At 35.0% G+C, this 9,771-nt stretch overlaps 1 long non-coding RNA gene across 1 annotated transcript; it reads right to left on the bottom strand.

The window, feature by feature from the left end:
* Positions 1-4,766: 4,766 nt before the first annotated feature.
* On the bottom strand, positions 4,767-9,164 carry LOC125105665 (uncharacterized). Its single transcript, XR_007128978.1, has 3 exons — positions 9,104-9,164; positions 7,931-8,053; positions 4,767-4,991 (listed from the first exon to the last, which is right to left on the bottom strand). It is a non-coding gene; the product is annotated as an uncharacterized LOC125105665 (long non-coding RNA).
* Between the last annotated feature and the right edge of the window lie 607 nt (positions 9,165-9,771).

The raw sequence follows: 9,771 nt of genomic DNA on the forward strand, positions 1-9,771 counted from the left end.
AGGTACACATTAAATGTTAGTCTTCCTTCCTCTGTTTGAAGCAAAGACATAAATATTTCCTGCAGAAGCACATCTGTGATTCCTTTTTATATGTGTATCATAGAGGAAGGCTATGTTGATTTTTCTTATGTTAAAATGCATAGTGGTCACTGCAAAATTTGCTAAAAATTGTTGTCTTTGTCTAAAAGATGTATAGAGATGAGTCTATGTATTTTGTATAATGGTATAAAAATATGAAGTTGGCACTACAGATTTCATGTAAGACATGTAAGAAAATTCATTTTCATGAACTTGTTATAAGTATCCCAGTAACAGGGGCACCTGGGTGGCTCAGTCCATTAAGCATCTGCCTTTGGCTCAGGTCATAATCCTCAGGTCATAATCCAGTGCCTGGGATGGAGCCCCATATTGTGCCCTGCATCCAGCACCCCCCTCAGGTTCAGTAGGGAGTCTGCTTCTCCCTTTCCCTCTGCTGCTCCCCCTGCTCTGCTCTCTTGCTCATGTTCTCTCTTAAATCTTAAAAAAAAGTTCCTCCATAACTTTCTGTGACAAACCCAAAAGTCTCTTTCAAACGCTAAATTTTTAATAACCCCTGCTTTTATGAAAGGGATTGAGACTTAGCAAAGATTACTCAATAAATATAAAAGGACACTGGGGTGTCTGGGTGGATCAGTTGGTTAGGCATCTGCCTTCGGCTCAGGTCGTGATCTCAGAGTCCTGGGATTGAACCGCATGTCAGGGCTCTCTGCTCATGGCAGAGCCTGGTTCTCCCTCTGCCTCTGCTTACCACTCCCCCTGCTTGTGCTCTCTCTCTGTCTGACAAACAAACAAATAAATGAATAAATACATACACTAAATAGCAGATGGAAGACATGGTTTGCAACAGTTTGCATATGGGTAGCAGATTTCACTGTTTTATCGTTTAGTGCTCTCTTTGGGAGAAGCAGAACCCTTGTGGTCATTTTGGAAACTTACTGGAGGCATTTTTTCCTTTTCTCTTTTCTCTTCTCTTCTTTTCTTTTTTATGTTAATATTTTATTAATTTATTTGTCAGAGAGAGCACAAGTAAGGGGACTGGGAGAGGGAGAAGCAGGCATTTCTTTCATTGTTAAATTATTAGGAGGTGCTGCTGCATTAGTAGGTAGAGACCAAGAATGTTATACATGCTATAAAGCATAGAGAAGTCCTGCATAATAAAAAAATTTCAATCTGAAGATACATTTCGAATGTCTCTCATTGTCTAAAACCTAACTCAATTATATGTATACACAAAATATTTTCCATGGTTTTATATATACCAAAAGTTTCTGGAATTCATTTATAAATTAAAGGGACATTATCCATTGTTCTGATCAAATTTTGCTTTCCATTTTGGAAAATTAGAGGTCGCTTTCCATTTTGGAAAATTAGGTTACAATGACAATGTTGCTTATGATATTTGAGTCACCAATGTAAAAATACTTGGGTCAATTTGTATTTAAAATTATTGCATTTATGGAAATTATATAACTGTATTTTTTAAAATCCCTATTTTAGGGGTGCCTGGGTGGCTTAGTCATTAAGCATCTGCCTTTGTCTTTATCCTGCCATTATCCCCGATTCCTGGGGTCAAGACACACATCAGGCTACTTGCTCCATGCGGAGCCTTCTTCTCCCTCTCCCATCCCCCCTGCTTGTGTTCCCGCTCTTGCTGTATAGCTCTCTGTCAAATAAACAATATCTTTTTTTATTTAAATATTTTATTTATTTATTTGACAGACAGAGATCACAAGTAGGCAGAGAGGAAGGCAGAGAGAGGAGAAAGCAGACTCCCCACTGAGCAGAGATCCCGATGCAGGGCTCTATCCCAGGACCCCGAGATCATGACCCGAGCCGAAGGCAGAGGCTTTAACCCACTGAGCCACCCAGGCGCCCCAAATAAACAAAATCTTAAAAAAAAAAAAAAAAATTTAAAAATATCCTATTTTAAAATGTCAATATAAAGGAAATATATCAATGGTATTCGGTTGATTATTTAACATTGGGTTTTATGGTCAGTCCGATAACTGAACAATTTCTCATCTTTCTAATATAACAACACATTTTACTTATTTTTAATTTATTTTTTAAAATATTTCATTTGAGAGAGAGATTGAGGGCGGTTGAGGGAAGAGGGAGAGGGCAAAAGAGAAGCAGGCTCCCCTCTGAACAAGGAGCCTGATGTAGGCTTGATCCTAGGACCCTGGAATCATGACCTGCACAGAGGGCACTTAATCAACTGACCCATCCAGGCAGCCCAATAACTTTAATTAAAAACACATTTTTAAAGGAAACCTTTAAACCACTGAAATTTAGTGCAAATTTCATGAACACATTGATTCAATTAGCAAGGACCTGTCATACTACTGAAATTTATAGGAAAAGTTTGAAAACTATCTTATCATGACCAGACTGTTTTAAATATACCCTAATCAGAGAAATAAAGGTCTCATTATTTCTTACAGAATAGCACAATGCATTATAAGATATGTAAAATAAAAAATATTAAAGAAAATCTTTATAGCTGATTGAGAAGTTATATTTATTTATAGAAAGAAGCTCAAATGGGAAAAATTTTTGTGTTTTACTGAGCAATGATATTTTATCAAGAAGGCTTGATGAGATTGTAAAAGGTGTTGAAAATCAGCTGTGTAATGAATGGTAGTTGGGCAAATTTTCATACAATGCATAGAAGTATTCTATGTGAAAATGAATCATTACTGCTTATATATATGTAGAGTTTGTAAAGAGTAAAAAATCATGATGAGAATGGAACTTTCAAAATTATTGAGAATGGATACACAGAGATTGTCAACTAAAAAGCCCTTAAAAATATCTCATGTGTAAACATCAGCTTTCCAAATATCACTGCTTCAATAGCAGCTGTGATGAGTGTATAATGGGAGTTTAAAGTTGACATTAATGGCTGTAGGTGCTTTCGTACTTCATTATGTTTTTTACTGATATCAGGGTGCTGAAGAAATACTTCAAAGTTAGTAAATGTATTCAGTGTTAATGATAAAATTAGGAGTAAGCTGCGATAGATAATAGAGTTTATACTAGGAAGTAAGGTGACTTTTCAGTGTACAGTGTTAATTTTTTTTCTTATTTAAAATAAAGAATTTTTGATTCATTAAACACAAAATTGGGCATTACAATTCACATATCTCAAAATGATGACTTTTCTTGCAGATGTATTTATATATTTGCAAAGTTAAATGGGATCTTTTATGGGATCCTAGAATTTAAGATCAATTTCATAGTGCATAGAATTATCATAAGATTTGTCAACAAACATGTATTATTTAAAACTATTTTTTGCACCAAACATTTTACAGCTTTTATCTTTGCAGAAGTTAGATAGATGCAAGTAAGTTGCTTTCATTTGAATGGCTACTAAAGAGAGGATGATTAGATTTTTTAAGAATTTTGGTTTAATTTATAAAACTGGATTGAGTAATTAACATGAAGAACATGTTAGCCAAAATTTTCAGAATTTTTTAACTGAACTGAAATCTAATGTTGGGGCCAAAGGACGCTTTAATCAATCTACTTAGGAAAAATTGTGGATGTTGCTAAGACTCATATACACTTCTTTGGAAGCAAATTACTCTAGATATCCAGTAACATTTTGACAGCTGACAGGTCTGTAGTGTAATTTTGGAAAAATTCTGGTGAAAGTGTTACCACCAATGTGTCTATAGAATGGAGGAAACATGAGATTCCTTTTAACATACTTTGAACTTCAATAGTATAGATAAAATTCAAGGTTCTCACTGAATTTCATTAATAAGGATTGTTTTAAAATTATATATATGTAATTTAATTTTTGTAATGCAGAAATAAATTTAGGTTGTAGAAATTAATTATTGAAATGTTGTATCTTGGTTATAGAGATTACATGTTGAAACAAATTAAGAAGATTCCTAACTGTTCATTTTATCCTGCTACTACCCTTAAGGGTTTACCATTCAGTTTGTATAGCAGCACTGTGCCATAGAAATATAATGCAAGCCACAAATGTGAGCAATATAGATTTAAAAAGTTTTAGTGACCATATTTTAAGAAGTAAAAAAGAAAACCCCGGGGAATCTAATTTTAATTATATATTTAACATATTATATCTCCCAATTATTATTTCAACCCATAATCAATGTAAACATTATGGAGGTACTTAATGCTGATTTAGCTTTTAATATAAGTCTAATTTAAATAAATAGCATTAAAATTCAGTTCTTCAGTAGCACCGACCCATATTTCAAGGGCTCCATAGCCACTCAGGGCTATTGGTTACCATATTGGACATCACTGGTCTGTAGTTTTAGTTATTACTATTATTTATTTTCTTACCAACAAAGAGCAACTATTAGTCAGCCTAACAAAGTCCTTACTTTAGTGTCCACACACACCCATGTTCTTCTATTTCCCTGCACCAATTGTGCTGTAAGGAGGTACAAAAATGTAAGTACTTCATTAGTAGCCAACATTGTAGCCAATTATTTTACTGAACATCAGGTTTTCTTTCCTTTACAGTTAAAGCATAAACTTTGATTCTCCTGAATCAATATAACGTATGATTTTGCATCAATAACGTGACTTTGGAATTATTCTAGTGAGTGGTTTTAGGTTATGTTTTCTATAAATGTCTTTTGGCAATAAAGAACTTTAGAAAATAGTTATTATATAGTTTAGAGCCACTGATCTACATCAGGCAATAATGGTGGTTTTCTTCTGTATGTGGCAGGAAGAACAAGACATGTTTTATTGGGTTTTAATGAGAGAATTGCACTGATTGATTTCTAGACTTGTTAAACTACTACATCAGTGCAAATCTGAACACAACAAAAACCTTAACAGCTCTTACACTGATGTTCTTTATTCACTTCTCCTTCTCTCTCTCTCCTCTTGTCATCATTTCTGACCATCTCATGTTTTTTTCTGAGCACATCGGCTATGTCTTCTAATTAAGTGGTCTAAAACATGAAGTGAGAAAAACTTCAAATACTAAGAAAAAGCATAAGAAAATGGATTAATGATAGCACTGAAAATGAAAAGAGAAGAAAAACTATATTCAAGAACTTACCACATCTGAGTTACTCTGTGAAGGGCTTAACATTTATTAGTTGACCTATGGCAAAGCACTCTTGAATAAAGTACATTGTTTCTCTCCTTTTATGACTGGGGAAGTTGATATTTGTCTTAGGTCAGATCAGTAGTAAGTAGCTAAGCGGAGAATTGCACTCAGTCCTTTTGTTCCTAAATTCTTTCATCCTAAGCACTGATACACCACCTCACAAAGAAATAGAAATGGGCTTTTAACCTATGGATGGATGCTCCACACTAACACATCTGTGTAGGCTCGAAAGGAAGATTATTACAATCACATGTTGTGTAGTTTCTACTCTAGCCCTTTATTGTTAATCTAATAAACAATTGCTGGCTGCACTCAAATGAACAACATAGACGCTTTTATCTAACAAGCGCCCCATGACCAAAAGATCATGTGTTGTTTCATTGTCTATCTGGTTGTACGATATTAGGTTTGTGTTAGTCATACAGATGTTGCTAAATAGAGACTCCCTAGAACTGTCCAAGTCAATATTAGCTCCAATCATTCTACTGCCTTGTGGAGTACTAGAGCATGACAGGACTGCAGTTACATCTCAAAGGGAAAGGACCTCACTATTTTCAGATCACACACACCAGTTACACTGGTCCTACAAAACTTGCCATTCTTGTGTCCCTTTGCTCTTACTTTGCTCTTATTATATGGAGCCATTTGCCTGTTAGGCTTTATGACTTGCTTATAAATTTCTGAGTTAAATATTTTTTTCTCTTTAGATCACCTGGGTCAGTTTCATTGACAGAAGTAAAGGTGCTAGCGGCATTAATTTCCTTAAAATATTTTCTTTACAGTAGAGAACATTCATGTTCTTGAAGGAACTAATTTTTCTAGGCTGTTTTGTTGTTTTTTATTTTAAAAAGATAGTCATTGCAGAGTATTATGCTAAGTGAAATAAGTCAATCAGAGAAAGAATTATCATATAATCTCACTGATATGAGGAATTTGAGAAGTGGAAGGGGGTGTCGTGGGGGAAAGGAGGGAAAAATGAACCAGGACGAAACCAGAGAGGGAGACAAACCATAAGAAACTCATGATCTCTGGAAACAAGCTGAGGGTTGCTGGAGGGGTGGGGAGGGGAAGATAGGGTGGCTGGGTGATGGACATTGGGGAGGGTATGTGCTATGGTGAGCGCTGTGAATTGTGTAAGACTGATGATTCACAGACCTGTACCCCTGAAATAAATAATACATTATATGTTAAAAAAAAAAAGATAGCCATTGTATTATTACATTGAAGGATTTTTCTAAGAACTTCTCTGATAGAAATTTTAGGATATATTTTACCCATCATCACCTTGACACATGTGGAGTACTGATGTATAGGAAGTGGCTGAAATAGCTAGTTTTAAAGTGGTGAGGGGAAGATAATATTAACAGTTTTAAAATCTTTAAATGTTTTCAATTTTATCTATTAAACATATTAAGAGCATATTTGATTCAAGTAGTAAACAAACTTTGTTTACTAACATTTTTTAGCAAAAAATTTAACCTCAGTCTTCCTATCTCTGAAAAAGGAATGATTATTAAAATATGAATTTCTCAGCATTGTAATAACTGATCAAAAAATATAGGAAATTTAGCTTATATGTGAAATTTACATATATTTTTATTTCATAAATATTTTTGATGATTGACATAAGTAATATGAGTTCTAGTTAAAGACTGTTTTTGGTAATATTCATCCCAGTGAACAATAAATCCCCCTATAAATTTACTGCTATTAGTTCAGATATTTTTCTATTTGTGAAGACATTTACACTTGGTCTTCAAACTAACAAAAATGAGATACTCTGCACAAGCAAGAAAAATTTGTGCAAGGTTAGAAAATATATTTTTTGTCAGTTGTGCTAAAATCTTACTCTCATTTTTACTTATGAAAAGTTATTTTCTAATTATTTCTCTCACAGTGATTTTAACATCAGCTCCTTACCCAAATACATTACATTAATTTTATAAAGCAGATGAGTCATAACAATGTATTATGGTGAGAAATGAAATTATTTAATTGAAATACTGATGTGCATCAGTCAGCTATTATTACAATAATGCTATATAACAAACTACTCCATGGTTTAAAGATAGAAAAAATAATTTTCATATGCATGAGTCATGGATTGACAACATTGTGTCTGGGTAGGGCTGTATACCAGAAGCTAGGCTTCAGGATCCCAACTCCAGACAGACTGGGTTCAGGTCTGTTCCTCATGATGCTCAATCTTCTGGCTCCAGCAATTACCCAGTGCATGTGGCTATCACTGTGTATCCTGTTCTGTGATCCTGCTTGAAAGAAAATGGGTTGCTACAGGCATTTTCTTCATGGTTCATCACCAGTGTTAGGAAGGTAGCCAAACTCCACAACCACATTTCAAGTCTCTAGTTGTATATCTTCTACTAACATCCCATTGACCAAAGAAATTCCATGCTCAAGTCCAATGTCAAGATGAAGGCAAGTAGACTCTACCCATAAGGAAGCTATATCATGACCGTAGTGGCATAATTGTATTATAGAAAAGTGAAGAATTTAAAACACTCTGTCATTAAGATAAATATCATCTAAGGTAAGTTAAGAGATTTATTGCATGAGATGTAAACATTAGGGTATAAGCAAATATATGTTTTCCCCTCACTCTTGGTCTTCTGATTTCCATATGTAGAAACCTTTCTCCTGGCTCTGGTTGAAATATCAGATATATCCCACACTTCTTTTGTTTAACATGAGATACCCAAACAGCAAACTTAACCCTTTATATAATTGAAATCTTCTCCTTCCTTAGTAGAGAAACCCCACCTTGAACTTAGAAGTCTGCAGTATAAGGAGTTGGTTTGACACCTCTCTTTCTTGCCCAGTTTCTCTTACTTGCTAACTACCTTTGTTTATTGGAGTTAAGGGCTCTTTCAGGATTGAAGGAAGCTGTGGAGAAGGAAGAGGCCAGAAAACATTTAAAAATAACCAATATTATAGTAATATGGCATCAGATTCTTTAGTGAGGCAAATGCAGATTTTCCTGCTCATTTTATTGTGAAGATTTTAGTGGATTTTTTTTTTTTTGGGGGTAAGTTATTTCCTTATGATTTTCTGTATTTCTTTGGTTTCAGCTGGCAACAGCCCCCTCTTTGATAGATATTTTAGGTTGGTTGGTTCAGCACCATTCCCCTGCTTTCTAGTATGTGGGGAAAAAAAAAAAGCTAAAATGACTTTAGCTCAGCTCTCTTGCTTCTCATGCTCTGAACATGATTCAGGTTCCAGCAATCAGAAGTGTCATTGAAAAAAATGAATAGAATGACGGGTCTAATGACATTCATTTTAATAACGTGGCTTCTGACAGAGGCTATTGAACAGAATTTTCTGATAGAAGGTGACTATGTGTTCCTCATATTCTTTGTGTTATGCTGTGTTATTGAAGTCAGGGCAACATACACAGAGACAGGAGAAAATTATACATTAAGACCTTCCAAGAACACCTGGCAAACTGAGCCCAGAAGAAAGAAGGTGGGGTGAAGAGTATGTTCAGGGAGAGAGTGCCACCTATTGGTGCTTGCTGCACAGACTGTATTAGTGTACCTGGCCTTCAGATGTTATTTGGTATGAAAGATTAATAAACTGGGAAAAATACTTATAAACCAATGCAATGTTTATACTATACTTTTCTTATTACCTAATTGAACACTCGCATATAAGCTAATTTGTGTAATGGAAACGCACTTCGTAGCAGAGGGTATATTATGGCAGCTTTCCAGTTTGACAAGCAGCCACCTGATCTTGGCTTAGGGTAGCATTTGGAGGTCTAATTCTTTGAGGTGGCTTTTGGCTCACTCCTACCAGCTCAGACTCAGTTCTCATCAGCCCTTCCAAAAATGTTCTAAGCCACTTAATACCCTGCAATAAATCCCTTTTTGTTTAAATAGCTTAGAATGGATCTTCTTTCTTATACTAAAAGCAGACTCATAGAGTAAACATTACCTGGAGATGTTGGAGGTCAGAAAGTCTCAAGAAAATAGAGGGCTGAAATGGCTAAACCAATCCAGTAGGGTTTTGCAATAGTAAATATCCCTCTAGATCCTGGAATTTAAGATCAGAGAGTGATGCAATGGTTGTTTATGGTACACAGCTATTAATGACTTACTTATATTACTGGTTGGAATCATCTAGAATTAAGAGTTTGTTAAGTAATATGAAGACTGTGTGTTGGATAGGCTGGATATTTTTAGCTTCTTTAGAAGACTTAGAAAAAAATGACAAGCTTAAAGCTTTAAAATCTCTTCTCATTGAATTATCAGAAGATGAGAAATTTTCTATCCCCAGTGTTAGAATCTTATCCTTGAAGGCTTATGTTAACATGAAGCACCAGAAACAAGAGTCTAATCCTCTGGGTTGCTGAATTCCAAAGGAAGTTGAATTCATAGCCTCCCTAAATGTCTTATTTAAGTTTAGGGTGTCTATGGAAAAAGAGCAGGATTGTACGAAGTGAATTGAGAAGTTTCAGTAGATTCAGATATTTCTTAGTATCTGCAGTCAAAAGTCTGGTGAGCCTTTCTTGCCAACAGAGGCAACTGCTCCCTGTCTGATGAAGTTGCTTCTGCCTTACTGGGAATTGTCACTTGAGGCAGTTGACACACAAAGGGATATCA

This window comes from Lutra lutra, chromosome 7, assembly GCF_902655055.1.
Source record: "Lutra lutra chromosome 7, mLutLut1.2, whole genome shotgun sequence".
Lineage (NCBI taxonomy): Eukaryota > Metazoa > Chordata > Mammalia > Carnivora > Mustelidae > Lutra > Lutra lutra.